An 18,738-nucleotide genomic window follows, 5' to 3' on the forward strand; every position below is an offset into this window, starting at 1 on the left:
CATTTCTTACGTTCAATAGATTTCTACTTCTGGCAATTTATATCTCCATGAGTTTAAGTGCCTTTGGACTAGTTAAGAGCAGAGAGATTTTCACCGTGCTGGCACAGCCCCACCGAAAGAATCATTACCAAGTGTTTTGCTCTCTGGGGGTATATGAGGCCAAAATTATAAATAAATGTCTGTGTACATATAGATATATATATTTACATGTTCAGGTTATATTTATATCCATACCCATATTTGTTTAAAAAAAAGCCTTAGAAACAGGCACCTTCAGAGGGCAGAATGTGCATACTGCAACACAGGCTTCTAGGTGGGGCTCCAGTTGTGTTATAAACTATTTGCAAATCAATCATGGAAGAAATTTAAGAGGTTTGATCCTACGGGTGAAGAAGCATGTGTGTTTGCGTGAGTGCATGTGCACACATGCAGAAAGTGACTGTGAGGGATGCCTGTGCTTAAACTGATCAGACAAGTTTTAATTCTTCTGTCCATCAGTGCTCTTTTGCAATATGGCGGGCTGACCCTATTAAGGTAGCTCAGAAATGTCTTTCCAAGATGGGTTTCGGGCCCTGGTTCCCACACTCATATACTTACTTGATTCACTTCAAAATCTGCTCCCCTCAGCATTTGCTGTGTTTGTTCACACAGATGCATTGAAAAATGGATCATTACCCTGCAGTCTTCTGTAACAAAAGGTGGGTTTTGGTCCAGATCCAGAGAAAGACCAGGAAAAGATCACAGCTGAGGAAATGACTGTCAAATTGCATGTGAAAAGTGAGAAGGTACTATGCATATGAAAGAAAAAAGCTGAGTTTAAAAAATATACAAACAAAGGGAGAGGTAATTCAGTTGAAACTCACAGCTGCCTTAACCTTACTGATATTTCACAGAATCACAGAATCACAGGCTGGAAGGGACCTCAGGGACCATCTAGTCCAACCTTTCTAGGAAGAGCACAGTCTAGACAAGATGGCCCAGCACCCTGTCCAGCCGAATCTTAAAGGTGTCCAACGTGGCCGAGTCAACCACTTCCCTGGGGAGATTATTCCAATGGTGACTGTCCTCACTGTGAAAAATTTCCCTCTCATGTCCAACTGGAATCTCCCCAAGGGCAACTGGTGTCCATTCCCCCTTGTCCTCTCCATGGGACTCCTTGGAAAAAGGGAGACTCCATCTTCTTTGTAGCTACCCCTTAAGTACATCACATGGTGATGAGATCCCCTCTGAGCCTCCTTTTCTCAAGGCTGAACAAACCCAGCTCTCCCAGCCTATCCTCATATAGCAGGCTTCCCAGTCCTTTGGTCATCTTAGTGGCCCTTCTCTGGACCCCTTCCAGCCTGTCCACATCCTTTTTGTACAGCGGGGACCAGAACTGTACACAGGACTCCAGGTGTGGCCTGACAAGCGCTGAGTAGAGTGGGATAATGACTTCTTTCTCTCTGCTGGCGATGCCCTTTTTGATGCAACCCAGCACCCTGGTGGCCTTCTTGGCCGCAGCAGCACACTGTTTGCTCATGTTGAGCTTCCTGTCCACCAGGGCCCCCAGGTCCCTTTCCACAGAGCTGCTCTCCAGCCAGGTGGATCCCAGTCTGTGCTGCACTCCCGGATTATGTTTTCCCAGGTGCAAGGCCTTACACTTGCCCCTGTTGAAATTCATAAGGTTCTTGCTGGCCCACTCCTCCAGCCTATCCAGATCTCCCTGCAGAGCAGCTCTCCCTTCTGGAATGTCTATTTCCCACTCAATTTGGTGTCATCAGCGAACTTCATCAGGCTACACTTGATCCCATTATCCAGATCACTTATAAAGATGTTTGAATAACATTGGGCCCAATATCAATCCCTGGGGGACTCCACTAGTGACAGGTTGCCAGTTTGAGAAAGAGCTATTTACCACCACCCTTTGGGTGCAGCCTGTCAGCCAGTTCCCCACCCACTGCACAGACCACTGATCTAGGCCATAACACATCAATTTCTCCAGGAGGAGACTATGGGGGATCATATCAAAGGCCTTGGAGAAGTCCAGGTAAATAATGTCTACCGCCCACCCCATGTCAACCAGGCAAGTCACTTTGTCATAGAAAGCCACCAAGTTTGTCAAGCACGCTCTGCCTTTAGTGAAGCCATGTTGGCTTTTCCCAATCACGTGCTTCAATTGACTTGTGATGGCCCCAGGAGGATTCGTTCCATAACTTTCCCAGGGACTGAAGTAGAACTGATGGGCCTATAGTTACCTATCCTCCCTTGAGCCCTTCTTGTAGATAGGAGTAACATTTGCCTTCCTCCAGTCCTCTGGGACATCCCCCGTTCTCCATGACTTCTCAAAGATTATGGAGAGCAGCCTTGCGATGATGTCAGCCAGCTCTCTCAACACCCTCGGGTGGATGGCGTCAGGGCCCATTCATTTGTGGGGGTCAAGCTCCTGTAGTAGTTCATATACTAACTCTTCCTTCACTGATGGCGGGTCAGTGTTTGGTTCAATTGGCAATTTTGTTCCCAAAGCCTGGGACCCTACAGTGCTGGTAAAGACCGAGGTGAAGAAGGTGTTGAGGACCTCTGCCTTTTCTGCATCATTGGTGATTGATTCTCCTTTTCAGTTTAACAGTGGGCCTATGTTTTCCTTCTTTTTCCGCTTTTGGTTGACATGTCTGAAGAACCCTTTCTTGTTATTTTTTATGTCTACAGCCAGTTTCAGTTCAAATTGGGCTTTTGCTCTTCTGACTGCATCTCTGCACTCTCTGGCTATGCCCTTGTAGTTCTCGGCGGATAATCCTCCACTTCTCCATTTCTGGTGTGCTTCCCTTTTGGATTTGAGTAGACCCAGGAGGTCATGGTTGAGCCATGGGGGCCTCTTGCTCCGCTTACTTCCTTTTCCTTTGTAGGGGATAAATTGGCTTTGTGCTTCCAATAGAGAGTTCTTGAAGAATTCCCAGCTCTCACTAGCTCCTCTGTATTCCATGGAAGCTTCCCATCAAATCGCTCCCAACTGAGCCCTGAGTGCACTGAAGTTTGCTCTTCTAAAATCAAGAATCCTTGTCTTAGAGCTGACCTTCAGCACACTCAGCAGCATCCCGAACTCCACAATATTGTGGTCACTGCAGCCAAGGCTGTCACTAACCAAGATATTACAAAGCAGGCTTTCTCATTTTGTGAATAGCAAGTCCAGCAGTGCCTCATTTCTGGTTGGCACATCTAACATTTGTATCAGGAAACAGTCGTCTATACATACCAGGAACTTGGTGGATGACATGCGAGCTGCCGCATTGTTCTTCCAGCAGATGTCTGGGTAGTTGAAGTCACCCATCAGGACCAGGTTCTGTTGGCCAGAAGCTTGCTGTAGTGCCCCAAACATTGCTTCGTCACCGTGGTTAGGAGGTCGATAGCAGATGCCCACTGTGAGGTCCTGCTTGGATATGACCCCTTTGACTTTAACCCAGAGGCATTCAATAGAGACATGTGAGAGTGGGAATGAATGTAGCCAATTTAATCTAAAGAAATGTTTAATGGCAGGATGATCATCTCAAGGGTCATTTAATACCAGGAAAAGGAAATGACACATAACACAAGTAGTAACACAAAGAACAATGAATTCATTTAATAAAGGGCAAATTCAAATTGGAAATGAGGCTAAACTTTTAGACAGTTAAGGGCAGGCAGAAAGGGAAATTGTTTGCTTAATGAGGTAGTTATGACAAACTAGGTAGAAATATTCTGGTTTCCAAATTCAGCAAGTCCAAATTCGGCAAGCAAATTCAACTTCAGGATTCCTATAAGGATTATTAATGCAACTAATGGTCATGATGGTCACGATGGGCAAGTGTGGAGTTGAACCTTTCCTGCTTGATACAGTACGTTCGACCAGGGAGCCCAGCGGCGTTTTGTCCAGCCTTGCCCATCATGACCATTAGTTGCATTAATAATCCTTATAGGAATAAAGACACTACAGTAGCATCGGTACATGTTGAGAATCCTTCTTCCAACTCTAGCAGTAAAGAAAGAAATCGGGGTTTTGTGGCTTCACAATATGAAACAAAAAGTTAAGTGTGCTGTGGCTATACGAGCTGAGATTTATAGACCGCATGGAGATTTGCAGCCTCACAGCGTTTGTGTCTGGTCAGAACCATGTTATAGAAAGGTTGGTGGGGATTTTTCCTAGAGTTGCATGGGACATGGGGGCTTCACTCTTTGCTGTGCTGCAGAGACAACTGGACACCCCGGAGGCACTTGTTCAAAATCCTACTCTTGTATTCCACTTCCACTGTTTCCTTGAAGCAGAGCTGACCTGATGGCTGTTAGTAATGCAACGCTTGATCTTAATTAACCACCTACAGGTCTCACTGCTCCAAATGGGCTCTTAGTCTCCTGCCTGCTACAGCACTTTTTAGGGGCATGTCTGAAAACAGCCTTGTAATTGTTGCCAAGAGGGCTTAATGAAAGAAAGGCTACGAATGCGTACTGCTGGAACCTCACATCTGAGTAAAAGTGGACCAAACGTATTTCCAGTGTAAATTACTGGAATTAGCAAGCAATGCAAGAACTGACACTGATATTTAAATTGGTGATTCTAATACGATGAAGAAAAGTGATTAACAAAGATGTTTATCGCTTTGCGGCACAGATATACAGTTGATGTTTCATGCTTTATTTTAAATATATTGATGGGCACAGGGTACCTAATTAATGAGGATTTGTAGAGATCCCATTTAACAGCTAATGGTCACCCACAGGTGGTTTTTCAAATGTCTGAAAATGAAATTAAATGATAGCATTCGGTGAATGGAAATGGCTCGTATTGTCCAACACAGCAGATGATTACTGTGTTTAAGTAACAGAATTCTCGTAAGAATTTGAGCTGCTCAAAAATTAATGCAATTTTTCCAAGACCTTGATAATGATCAAGAATTGAATGTAAAACTGTGATCTTATGTCATTTGGAAAGTTAATGGAATAATCTGATGGGCAGAGCTTGCTAGGGACCTAACTGTACACTGAAAAAGAAAAAAAATCTTAAGGCATTGGTCTCTGCCTGCAGCAATGGAAGTGGAGAAGACATTAGATTTTATTCCATAATTTATCTGAGATGAAAAAGGTGGTGTCCCAAAGAGAAATAAAGCAGTGTTACTTGTTGCCGGGAAAATGGGTCAGCCTAAATACTATCACTGGTTGTTACATGCTACTATAGATGTGTATGTTGGAGAGCTGGTTGGAAAATTAATTTAATCCTGTAAAAACATTGCTGTTATAGAAACCTTTCTGTAAGCTTTGAGATTTTAATTGCAAAATTTGAAAATTTTCAGTTTCCAGCTACCAGAAAGTTCCAGATGGAAACCTAATTTCTGGTCAAGATTTTTTCCCCTCTGCAAACACATAAATGCTTGCAGGAGTAGCCATGTTTACTGGTGTGGACATTGTTTCCTCTACATCAGAAATGAATCAATTTTTGCAATCTATTCTGTTTTGTCTCTTGGTTTTGCTACATCCCCTATGGGATGTATGAGCTGCCTTAGCTTCTAGCTCCTTATTCCAACTGTGAGTTTCTAAGTTTTGGTTTCTAAGTTTCTGTTCCAGTCATAAGTTTGTAAGGTGCTCTGAGGGCTTGTTGTCCCAGTTGCTCTCAGATCTTTTCTCCTCTTTGCAGATGAGCTAAAAATTAGTAATAAAGTGTTTGTGATGTTCTGTGAAAGAGCATCAGAGAACAACAATCGTGGATTTAATCCATCCCTCATATGAGTTGTGGAAGTTGTTGAAGAATAACGCATAAAATTTATACTGGTAGAGTTGTTCCAGGACCATAGGAAAGGTAATGCTCCCTGTTATTTTGTGGGAATATTTTTTGGACCTATATAGCACATTGCCAGTGTTCATCAACTAATATGTAGCACTTACTGGACTTAGCTGTGCAAATGGGGAAGCCGAGTTGTCAGCAGGAGGTTGGAGAAAATGATCTGTTGGTTCCTTCTTGCCTCCACTTCTCTGAATAACGGTCCTAGATGCCCCTATTAATGCCCGCAAATGTGTGTGTTTGCACTGAGCAGGGGAAGCATGGAGCTGCAGAAAGTTGTGTGATTAGTGTGAAAACATGCCTTCATGCTCTCAGACCTCTCTGTTGTTAAGAGGTGGAAGCATGGATGATTTGGAATTTGTTGGGGTATTTTATATAGCTTAGGCAGGCTGGTATCATGTGTTATTAGAAAGCAGAGTTGGCTGGGAATGTGCTAGTAGTTGCAGGTCACTATTTAAGGTACAGGTATATACATTTCCCTGAATAGCCAGAAACTGTGGCTTAGACTTTCGGCTGAGAAGTGAAAGACAAATGTTAGAGGGTCTGGTTAAATTGGGCAGTGTGGAGGTTTAAACTTCAGTCTTTTATGCTCGGCCATTGGGTTGTTCCTTGGTGTGCAGGTGCCACATGGTCTTTCCCTAGAAGGTCTCATTTTCATCCCCATTTAAATTGGGAGAAGCTTTGTGGGATGAGAAAACTCTTTCCCATTTTGTAAAACTAAAGACTTATTTACCATATCTTCCCTCCTTTAAGTAGGTGTCAGTCACCTTTTTTTTTTGTTAGCTACCATAGACTAATTCCTCCCTCTGCTCTGGGTCTGTAGTCGAACAGAGTAGTTCATCACCAAGGGAAAAGAAGTCTTTATAACTGTGTCTTTTCATTTTATCTCAGCTTGTCAGTGTCTGGCAGATTCTCCATCCTTTACACCATTCCTCTTCAGCTCACTAACAGAGCCATCGTTAGCGCTGCATATGGGGCGGGCTCCGGACTTCATTACTCCTCTGAAGTTTTGTTCACTCTTTCTTGCGTTTTCTTTGAACTTTTTTTTCTTTATAGGTGAAAAAGGCAGGGTTCTGCTCTGAGTCTGGTCTTCGCTTTTTATGTTCTTAACACTTGTAATTACTGCTGGACTGTCCTGACTTGAAGTGGTGTTTTAACTGTGCCTAACATTTCTGTTTAGAAAAGCATTTATGATGTTGGCATGTGTATCTTGTTTTGTTAAGTTTACTTGTACTGTTTAGAACAATCTGAGATTTATAATTGCTTGTTTTGTAATACAGCCACAAAGAATTAAGTAAAGGCTTTACAGTAATCTCTTTTTTCCTGTAGACAAAGAAACATTATCGTGTTTTCATATATCAACTTATTTAGGGTCAAAGTTTGGCTTGTCTTTGAATTGGACAGGCATATATAAGTGCTGCATCTGAGTAGTTCACAGAGGAATTTGGCACTTTGATTTTTAAATGCAGTGCCAAACATGTGGAGAGAACAGTGTAGCTTCATTAGAATGGAGCCCATGCAACGATGGGAGGTATATTTTTAGCAAAAATTACTATGAGAAGAGACGACAACTTAGGAAACCGATTGCAATTAAAATTGTGAGTGAGTCGATACTGGAGATGGGTGATGGCTAGCTTTAGATATTTGCTAGCTAGGCAGAAACTCAGAAAATTAATGGTTTTTGAGGGCAGAAATATGGAGGAAAGATGGCTTTATGTTTAAGACTCTACACTGGGACTCAGAAAACTGATTTCAGTTCCTTTCCTGGCTGCCTCACAGGATGCCTCTGTAGTCTTGGGGATGATTACAAACTTTTTACCATATGTTTATGCTGCATCTAGTGATCTGGAGCCCTCATTTTAGTTGGGATTCATGAAATTCTAGCCTACCAAATAATATTTACTCATTAGTCTCTACCAGAAAGTAAACAAATGGCCTTTGGAAAAATTAAACTGAGTCACGTTTACACTGAATAGGGATTCTGTGTCCTGGTCAGTGATGGATGAAAAGTAGGGTCTTCAGAGATGATGGCTATATCAGACTTGATGCTCAGACCAGGCATGGGATCATTTAAGCTTTTTTCAAAAAATGGTGTGAGGAGGGAGAAGGGAGAAGTGGAGGTGATGCTTACCGTGAAGGCTATGAGCTGTTTTCCCAAGATCTTAGTCACATAACTCAGGAAAGAGGAGGGACCTGACAGAAGTAGAGAGACCCTTCCTCCAAGAGGACTTTATAACATTATTATTGTATTGGCCAAATGCAGGCACACTTCTTTTTTAATGAAGGAAAAAATGCCTTTTTTTTTTTTTCCCTAGATAAATCATCCACAAAGAAGCTTCTGAGAAAAATAGAAGGAAGAAGGCCAAAGAGGCATGCCAGGGAAGGAAGTTTGCAGAGTCCAAGGGGTTCAGAGAAGACTGCAGTGGGACTGCCTCTGAGAAGGAGCGTTTACATCACTAATTCTTGACGAGTTTACCTTCTGGGACTCTGACCTTGGACTGCTGCCGGGACATTTGTCTTGGACTTGGCCTCTCGGCTGGTGAGTTAGTGATGGAATGACAGACATCTCTGCTGTGCTGAAACATGATGTTTTCAGATTGCTCAGCGTGAGGGGTTTTGATCTCTGATCATTCTGTTCCTCCTACTCCAGTGATGAGAGGATATGTCAAGTAGTTAAAGCACAAACCTGGGAGCTGGAAGACTTGGCCTCTGTTTCTGAGGCTGCCACAGCCAATTTGTGATTTTGGACAAGGCCAAGAATGACAGATGTTAGATGTAGGGTTTTCCAGATGACTTAGGGCTCTCTTAACTCTGCTGCCATTGGACTCAATGGGACTTTCTTCCTTGGCTGGTGGGAACAAGGACCTTATATTTCAGACTGTGTGTGAAGTAGGTAGGTTTCTGATATCATTTGGATACAAAAAAATATGTCTCTGCTGCAGTGCAGGGAGATGATGCAACTTTTGCAGATGCTGTTTAGTGGGCGGGGGAAGCACTGTTCAACTAAAAAGGTAGGTCAAATTCAGGCCCTGGTTATACTGGTTCAAATCCAAAATAATGTTGTTGGTGTGTTTAACCAGAATTCATTGTTATACAAATACCTACTACTTCACAATCACACAGTATGATTACGCGTGATGCAGTATGGGCAGGGGAAGAGTAAATGGAAATAGATTGGCTTGGTCCAAAAATATATCCCAGACTCAGTAAATAGCATTGCAAGGGGTTACCTTTGTAATACTGCTTTTCCACAGTAGCATTACAAGAAGATACTATTTACAGATTGTGCCCAGTTTGTATTCTCTGAAACTAGGAAATTTTTCCACTTTGGAAAGGCTGGAACTTCTATTTGGAAAATCGAAAAGCATTTTTAATTTCCTTATGGAAAAATAATTTTTTATTTTGACAGAAATATAAAATGTTTCTCTCTGGTTTTCTAGAATGATCGACCCAACAGAGTTTGCCAGAATAACCAATCTGGTCCCATCCTGGTGTTTCATTTCCCTCTGGACTGTCTGATGAAGAGATATGGGTTCACACAAAGTTGTTCCGGGGGAAGTGGCAGTATTGGTCCTGCAGGCAGCTCCCAGCCTGGGAGTCCTCTGAAAAAGAGGAGGTGTGAAGGAGGCATCAGGAATTGATCAGATGGTGCCATATGCAGCGAACAGGCTGCAGAGAGGTGTTCAGTAAGACCCAGAAATCCCAGATACACTGTTTATTTGCAGGTTGAGATGCTGAGCCTAAGTTTGGTCATCTGACAAGGGAGGACAGGACCATATTGCCCCATCCTGCTGCTGGAAAAAGTTACACAGCAGAAGGACCAAGTGCCACTCTCCCTAGAGAAAAAGGAATAGTTGTGTGGTCCGTATGCTCTCAAGGCCTGCTCAGGCACGTCCTTCCTGTACTGTGGGCAGTCTAGAGGCAGGGGAACATTGTTTTAGTGAGAGCTGCTTGACTGCTTATTGGGGATCCTACAAGCCCTCTGAGTTCGATCTTAAAATCTGCTTGGGTTGCCAGTGCTTTGGTTTGTGTCATGGCTGCTACAATGTTGGGGGTGCTGTAAAAGCACAGGCCGTATAAGCTGTTACCCTGCCATCCTGCAATGTGAGCTGGCAGGGAGCCGTGCAGGGTGCTAACGGAGACCAACAAGACAAGCTTGGTCCCCTCACACCTCTTTTTTGATAAACCTGGTGAAACCAAAAGACTGGACGCGTCAATGTTGACAAATCAAGCTTTACTGTCAGAAGGGAGTTGTGTTGGGAATTTCCTTGAGAGATCTGCCTACAGCTTCCTTGGTCTGGTTTGCAAACAATTGCAAAGAGTGAACTTTGCTCAATGGGTTTTACTCCTGTGATCTTCATTGCCCAGAATGGTGCTCAGCAGCTGTACTCTTTGGGGGAGGAAAGGCATTTTCTGTGTTTAAAGATGTTTGCAGTTATTTCCCATCTCTCCTTCTACTCTTTTCATATTCATATTTTCAACGCTAATGAGAATCATGACTATATGCTAAAAAGATCCACTGTTCCTTAAAACTTCTCTTGGAATAGCCAAAGACAAAAAAAACCCGGTAATGAACTAAAGCTCCCTCTGAGTCTTTGACTCATCCAGTCACCTAAATTAATCATTGTTAAAGAAGAGTGTGTGGCTTGGTGTGACCACCCAGGGCTCTCTGTCTGGCTCCATGACTTAATGCTGCTTTGTCTGGGTATCACAGCGTGCATATGGTGCGGGATTATGCTCTGTCCTCAGGTGCCTGCCACACTTACACTATGTAATCAGATTGAAATCGGGATGAATGTCAGCTACAATGGAAAACTATTTCCAAGCAGCTGTAGTTTTAATTTAGGCCTTTTAGGATAAAATTTTCATCTCCAGTATAAATCCACTGAAGGCAGAAGTTTATTTAGATGCACACCTGTTGAAAGTAGAATCTAGACATAAACGCTGTGCTCAAGCAGTATCCCGGGCCCTGCTTCTGTGACCTTCCATGTATATATACATGCTCTTAGTGGTAGCCTTAAATTAATAGTCACGGCTGGATGTGGAATAGGCAAGAATGAAAATAGTGCCTAACTCCATTGGATTCTTGGTAGAAACATTGCAGGCAATGGGGACTAGTGTTTGGGAGGCACCAGCCCATAAGTTGGGGTTCCTCCCTTCCCCCAGCTGTGCCACTGGCTTGCCATAAATCCTTTGCAAATCAGTCACCTTCTCTGGAGGTTCAGTTTTGCTTTTGTAAAGCAGGAACAATGATTCCTTTCAGCTGAGCCTCCACAGCAGTGATTGAGCGGGGCTTACAAGCAGTAATGCAGTCTTCTGGGAGTGGGAGCGCTGAAGCTACTCGAGCAAGTGTTTTGTACTAGGAGAAGAATGGATCCTTAAAATATTTAATCAACAATCTCTGGGTATATATAACCCCACTTCTGCATTAAATACTCTTAGTGATTTAGGGCTTTATTATGTCTTTCCCTCTTTTGTTTATCTCATGTTCTCATCAACAGGAGCTTCATTTTAGACTATGATAAAGCTTTTTAACCATACTTTTACTGGATATAGTAGTTAGAAAATCTTCTGCATACGTTGGGGTTTTTTTAATAGTGACCCCATTCTCACTTTCTGAACTATCTTTACTTTTTTTAAAGGGAAGCAATAATGAATTTCCATATGGGCTATACCTTGTAAAAAGATTATCTCCATTTATTCTTTTTATAAAGTTTTCAGAAGGGAAGGCACGGTCCCAATGCACAGAAGCAATTTTTCTTTTCAGTGGATCCTGTGACTCAAATCTAAACCTTTGCTCTCAGAGGAACACTTTTCAAATGTTTACTTACTGCTTGATTTCTGATAGGCAGTCTGGAAAAAAAAACAGATGAGGTGTTGCTCCTGAAAGTTATACTGCTTTATATTTTTTGAAAGGAAGAGATTGGACTGATTTGTCTAGCAGCTTGCCTTTTCTCAACTGGGGGAACAAGTTCCTTTGTAGCTCAGGCTTTTATCAGCAGTCCAGTAAAAGTGTTTTTTTTATATATACATAAAAATATCATACAACATTTATATGAAGCTTTTCATCTTGATGGCTCCAAAGTAGTTGACAAATTTGTGAAGTAATTTGTCAACTACTTTCCTCAAGAGTTATGGCTTACTCCAGCACAAAAATTGAGGTATTCCTATGCTTGCTGAAATTATTCTTGCTACTAATAGCTTTTTAAAGTAACCATTACGAGTCTTTGTAATGCATGTATTACAAAATTTAAATATAAGAATTTTAGAAACTTCTTCCTGGTCATCTAAGGGGATTTAATTAAACATGAAGCCACCTTTTTGTTCGAGTGAGGCCAGGGGCAACTGGTGTGCCGAGCAGGAGGATCAGCGCTGCATGTGTGCTGTGTGTAACTGGAGGAAAAAAAGATAAATAATCCAACACTGAAGACAAAACCAGGGTCTTAGAAAGATCCCCTTCTGACAGTCGCTTGGTGACAAATTCCTGTTCTGCAGCACAGCTGGAACAGATTACTGAGTATGGGTGAAAACTGCATGAACCGATGGGGACTCCTGCTCCTCTCTGGTACCCCCTTACCCTTCCCAGGCTTGGAGAGGAGCCTCTGTGCCAAGAGCAGGTTGTCTTCCCAGGGCTGGTGGTGTTCCTCACAGCAATTTGCCCTTTACCTCACTGGTGACACCATGACTTTCCATGGCTGGTGTTTCCATATAAGTCTTATATATGGGCGTTTGCCTCTTCTGGAAGGGCTCTGCATATACATCCCTCATACGAGCATACTCTGCATCTGTAAGGCTCCATCAGAGGATCATCTTGGCTGCTGAGCCTTCCTCTTGTGCAAGTTGTTGGCTACCTTATGAGCAAACATGTTGCAAGGTGACTAAGGGTTTCATGATGGGATCCACAGCATGAGTGTGTTGATGGAGTCACGTGCTATTTATTGGCTCCAGTGTATTTCACTGCGCCCTTGGCGCATTTGTGCTTCCTGTATGAAACTTGGCTGAAGGAGTCAGAACTGCAAGACATCAGCCCAAATTCCAGCTGGGATGCATAACTTGGCTACATGACATTCTCCCCTCTTTGCCCCCCCTTAGCGACTTCCCATGTTAAATAGTTTCTCAGGATTCAAAGGGGAAAGAGGAGATAATCTCCAGGCCAGTGATTCTGATAAGCAGAAAAATTGCATAAATAACCCATGATTAATAGTAAGAAATTGTCACTTGTCTCACTTGCCTGGAAGTTGTATCTTGCTGAAATGACAGTTTTTGTCTTGCTGTTGGGGGTTGGGATATAGAGAGTGAATGCTGGGGGTTGGGATTTATTTTACACATATTTTCAAATTGGAAAAAAAAAAAAGTGTGACTTATTTTCTTTTGCTGCAGCTTGCTCCCAATTTTCAGTTTACATGAATAGCTGTGGAAACAGCAGTTCTTATTGCCATATACTTTAGCTATTAACACTGTGTCTGGTTTGACAGTACATCTCTTAATTTTTTTTCATTCCCTTGCGATCATAAAATATGTATCAGCCTTCCTTGTTAATCTCCTTTGGCGTGTCCAGCTAGTTAATTTGCACCTTTCTTTCCTCCTTTAGAATTTGATTTTTCTAACATCATATACTTAAGCAGAAGAAACAGACCAACTCTCTATTAAAACTTCATTTTGTTTTTAATTAGATATTTGTTTGAATTCATATTTAATAGGATGATTTCTCCAGGAGCCCCTAACAGCTTTCTACCCCAAATGTTTGCTTCATTGATATTTTAATTGCTGTAATAATCAGCATTCTGAATAAGAGGTCTTTCCCCTAGCTCAGTAAATCCATACTGGCTGAGTAAAGCATGTCGGTGATTTATGTGCAGATAAACAGCTTTGGATCCTGTCCAATCACTTCATCAGTTTTAATTCGGCTGCCTAATCAGCAGCAAACAGGAGGGTTGTTTTTTGTTGATTTTTGCTTTGTTTTGTTTTTAATGGGGTGGGGGCTGTTAATATAGGGTTTGGCATGTTCCCCAGAATGGCACAGATAGCTCCCCATTTCTCATCATGTTCATGTCAAAGTCAACTCTAACTTTCTGAAAGTGTTTATGAGAAGGGGATGAGATGCCAAGACCTGCCTTTGGGCTTTCGTTGGTATCTAAGGAACCACACAGATATGCAGTCTGAACAACAAGTCTGCCCTTATCTCATGTTTTATAAAGGACATCTCACAGATGCCTGAGAAAAGTGGAAAGGCTCATACAGAAGCAGATTTTATTTCCTGCGTGTGTTTGGGAGTTGATGTCTTCAAATTATTTTCACAGCAATCGTGTTACTGCTGTTGCTGTTTCTTTATAGACATAATGACTTTGATGGGGTCCGGGCGGTGGAGGTGACTGGAGCCTGTGGGGTGCAGCTGCCTAGGGGCAAGGAACAATATAGCCCACTGTCACCTTTGCAACTCCAGCCTATAGGTGGCTGTTACGTGTCAGCTATGTGCGCAGTGCTGTAAAGGCCAGGGGGGTCCAGATGACCCCGGACCGAGGCTCTTCTAACTTCAAGCTTGTGACCAGAGTTCCTGACCTCATTTTTGTATACCACAACCCAAGCAAATGACTGTTAAGGTTAAAATGTTGGACCATTTACATTATTATCTATTAGTGCCATGTGTCCAGAGGTGAAGTGTTCTGCGATTTATAAGCAGCCTCTGAAGGATTACAGAGAGCAACCCCATTTTGGTCATCAGATCTAGGGCAAGCAATACCATCTGTAATAATAAAGCTTACCTAAAGAGCTTAGCATGGATTGAGTAGTAAACCATAGCTGGGTGTCTCTGAACATTGTCAGCTACCCTGGCTGTCCTTCATTTCAGTGTGTAACTGTGCTTGGCCACTTCCCTTACACTGGGAGACTGCAAGAGATGTTAGTACCTCTTTTGTATCTTTTTTTTTCCTGTTTCAAAGCAGCTCTTGCTGTGTAAGCAAGTGGTAGGCTTGGGAAAGCTGTGCTATGCTGGGTGGCCACCGCTGGACTGTTCAGAAGACAGGCTAATTTGGAAGAGGAAGACATTGGCATTGTTACTGTACCTTCTTGGGGGTTTCCATCATAAGCCAAATAACATATACCACCTTTTTTAGCACTTCATGTTAAACCACCGCAACTCTGTGTCACTATTACCAAGAAGAATCTCAACCGGAGCTGCTAAATTAAAACTTTTTATCTCAGCCTTAATTCCTTGCACACGCCCATAGCTGTAGGGGCTTTAAATAGAGCTTTGAATCATCATGAAATTCAGAGAATTAGGCTGTGCTAGAGGGAAGGGCAGTAGGGTTTGTGGCAGTTTGAGATCAGTTTGCAGTGCAGATGTGTGTGTCCTGAGGGACCTTGGGCGAGGTGTTTAATCCATCTGCTGTGCTGGCTTTTTTATAGCTTGCAAAAGGGCAATAACGCTTCCCACCCTAGAATAAGGATGAAGAGAGGATAAAACCCATGAATAAAGAGAAGACATTCAGATCCTGTGGTGGTTCTGGTACAGCTCCACCTCCTCTACAGCAGTCGCTGGGCTTTTTATCTGCAGTGCTTGAAGATTTTTCAAAAATGGTGTGAGCATTTTTATACTCTTCTTGTGCACGCTCAGAGGAAGGCAATATGGCTTGCCCAGTCAGTGACAAGGTGGCAGTCATGCCCCTGCCATCATATCTCACTTAGAGCTCAGCTGGCAGCCCTGGAGATACAAGCGTAGCCTTGGGGAGAGCAGAGGTCCCTCCTTTCTCCTGCTAAGCAAAGGTTGTGAGCCAGCTATTGCACTAGTCCCACAGGTTCCTTGCCTCAGGATGGGCAGTTTATTAATCTAGTTTTGGAATGCCCTGCTTTTGGCTAAGGCAGCATGTATTTGGAGGGGTGTGTGGAGGGGGAAGTTTGACCATTATACTTTGCTACTTACACTATCCCGCTTCTTTTTAATTCACGACAGCTCTATGGAAGGACTACCAGGCTTGGGATTTTTCTGGCTTTGACTGAGCACAGTCTGCAGGTCTGGTTCTTTTAACAGCAACAGGAGCTCTGAGCATCCTGTTCCTGTTAAAATTAATGGGAAACAAACTTCAGGAATCCTGAAAGATGACGACTTACCATGCGTCTATCTGCTGCTTTAAGGGAGAGATAGGAAAAGTTTCATGCTGTAACCTGAGAGGGAATTCAAACATCCGAGAAGTAATTTCAGGAGAAGGCTCAGTTTCATGCAGATCAAAGGGTTAGGTTAGGGAATCCTCTATTCTCTGGCCAGAAGGGAGCTATTAGGTTAGAGAATTAGGCAGTCTGCAGACCAAAAAACCTTCTAGTGATCAAACCCAAGAGTTTGTGCTGACCAGTGTCTGGAGGTTTTTGCTAACAGATGCATCTTATTTTCTCTGCAACCTGGTATGCCGGGCTCTGAATTGCCTCCTGGGATATCACCAAAAAAACATTACCACTGTTATAATTTTAAAAAGCGAGAGTCAACTGGCAGGGAAGACTGAGTCCTTTTGTGAGGTGCTCTGTCACGCTGGGTTCTCTTCGGTTGCCCAACTTCAGGATTCAGCCCTGGCAGAACAGCTGCAGAAATTTTCACATCTTCATCCCTTTCCTATGATTTCTTCCACAAGGGAAGACTGATAGGAAGAGGAAGGAAATGCGGGAGTGCGTATGCTTGTTAGTCTTAAACTGTTGAAAGAAGGGACTGTGGGAGCATTTTCTGGGTTATGGAAATGTGATGAATGAATTTTCTTGTAGAAAACAATTGCTTCAGTCCTCTCAGTGAACTGGGTGACTTGTTCCTCTGTTGCTGCAGTTTGCTTTTTCCATATATTGCTACATTTATTATGACTTTTTATTTATTATTTAAATTTTTATTTTCCTTTTTCTTTCTCCCTTTCTCCCTTTCTCCCTTTTCCTTTTCCTTTTCTTTTTTTCCTTTTCCCGATTTACACTATTTAGAAGCCATTGTTCAAGGGAGAATTAACAGGGTGGTGAGAGGTCTGCCTATGGCTAACGTGGTGGCTCATCCCTGAGTGCAGCATCTTCCTGCAGGAGCTCTCTGGCATGATACAGGGTTTTGGCAGATCAGATTTTAGTTTCCCTAGAAAAAACATTTTGTCTTTTTAGTGTCTCCATTCCTTGTCCATGACGCAAAGTTAACGGCATGTGCTGCTCCTCAGGAGCGCAGTGAGGACAATCCCATCTGGTTTGTGAATGCTCAGACATTGCTCTAAGGGAAGCCATGTAAATAACTAGATAAATTATTTCAGTGAGATTGTCTGTTGAGCATAATAGGTAGCAGGGTCAGAATCTCTTCACGGTGAATCATTTCTTACTGGCTGAGTGGGATTTTTGCTCACAAGCCATTGTGCAGAAGTGTCCTCTGATTTTTTCTATCTCTGTCTTTTCCCTTGATCTCTTGCTGGTAAGCTCCAGGGAGCAGAGACTGCCACGGCCAACGTCTGCACAGTGCTTAGCAAAAAGAGTTCAGGCATAGGGTAGGCTTTGGACTGCTGCCATCATGTGAAGCTAAAGAATAAATTATTAGAAAATAATCTAGAATTTGTTATAATTTGTTACAATTTTTGCCTCTTTACTTTCATCATGTTTGGGTGGAATTGAGGGTTTTGGATAAGGCAGAAGGGTGAGAATAATGAAAATATCCTTTGAGGTGTGGGTTTCTTGAGCAGATTTGTTCATTCTGTGCTTTGCTTTGGGAATAGTACCCTCAGTGTTTGAAAGAGGGGGGATATGGTCTCACACTAGCTGTCTGCCCTGACAGGCTTCTGTAAGACCTGGGGCAAATCGTCTTCATCTGGCTGTAGCTCCTGGATTGACTGGAACAGTTTAAATAGGTCTTTACTAACCTGTATCTGACTGCATTTGTGAGTAGTTCTGCTGACAGAATGGAGGGTGCAATGAACTCCGGCAAGAGTGAATGATGAGGCAGAGCATTAGGTGGTGGGGACAGGAACGTCCCCAAGCAGAGCACTGCAGTGAGGAATAAGATGTTTGTTCACCGCCTACATTTCTCACTGGTGCAAATTTCCCACTTGGAAGCTGGGACAAGAGCAATTCCTTGTACCTTCTGTGAGGACTGTGAAACGTTCAGGCAGGGCTGCACAATTTCTAAGTTAGATTGACTGTGTTAAAATATTTATTGATTCTACAGACTTTTGCTGCTAGCAAATCTGTAGGCTAGGACTTTTGCAGAAAGCAAATACTAAAAAAATTATTGCAGCTGAAGCAAGTTTTGAAGCAACCTTCAGATGAGCATTAAGGAAAATTTTAAGCTGTTTTGTGGTTAAACTTAAGTAAGATGTTCTTTACATTTTGTTTCCAAAATAATGTCAAAATTTGACGTTAAATTCCCTTCCCCGTCGGATGGAAGATGTAGTTAGAAATATCCACTGAACACTCTTTTTCTGATGTTTCCACAGGTTACTAAGGATTTTCCCTGGAGCGTGACTTCAAATATGACACTTCAGTAATGCAGAGGCTGTAAGTAAATAATATAATGTTTGCAACCCTTCTTTAAAGCTGTGTTTACACTCTTTCTAGAGCTTTGCTAGAACTTATCTTTGCCAGACTTTACCTTGCAAGGAAGTGACTGGAAGCTGACATGGTTCTAAAGTAGACCATGCCATTTTAGACACTTTGCTTTATCAGCTTCTTGTCTCATTTAAGAACTCCAATAATGGTTGCTTAATCTTCAGGAGGAAATCTGAAGACATCTGTCAGTATTGCAGGAAATGCCACAAGCAGACAAAAATAAAAATACCTCATTAACGTAGATGAGCAGTGAATAAAATGCAGCAACACATTACCAGAAGCTGGCATGCATTTGGTTCCCAGGCACAGAACAAAGGCCAAGAACCTTATTTTGCTTGTGATACCACTAATTAAAAAGGCCTACTAAAAGCTGAATGAATGAACTCGAGGGGCTGCTGCCCGGGTCATGTATT

At 42.6% G+C, this 18,738-nt stretch overlaps 1 protein-coding gene across 5 annotated transcripts in view; it reads left to right on the forward strand.

Moving 5' to 3' along the window:
• SEMA5B (semaphorin 5B) overlaps positions 1–18,738 on the forward strand; it is a 274,422-nt gene that overhangs the window by 70,545 nt on the left and 185,139 nt on the right. For 2 of the 5 annotated variants that reach the window (XM_075093036.1, XM_075093031.1), the window contains exons 1-2: positions 8,105–8,321; positions 18,214–18,274. The gene's annotated coding sequence lies outside the window, so the exon portion shown is untranslated. Of the gene's footprint in view, positions 1–8,097; positions 8,322–18,213; positions 18,275–18,738 lie in introns of those variants that run through there. The other 3 variants (XM_075093033.1, XM_075093034.1, XM_075093032.1) reach the window with 2 other exon arrangements.

This window comes from Phalacrocorax aristotelis, chromosome 5 (genome assembly GCF_949628215.1).
Source record: "Phalacrocorax aristotelis chromosome 5, bGulAri2.1, whole genome shotgun sequence".
NCBI classification, from domain to species: domain Eukaryota; kingdom Metazoa; phylum Chordata; class Aves; order Suliformes; family Phalacrocoracidae; genus Phalacrocorax; species Phalacrocorax aristotelis.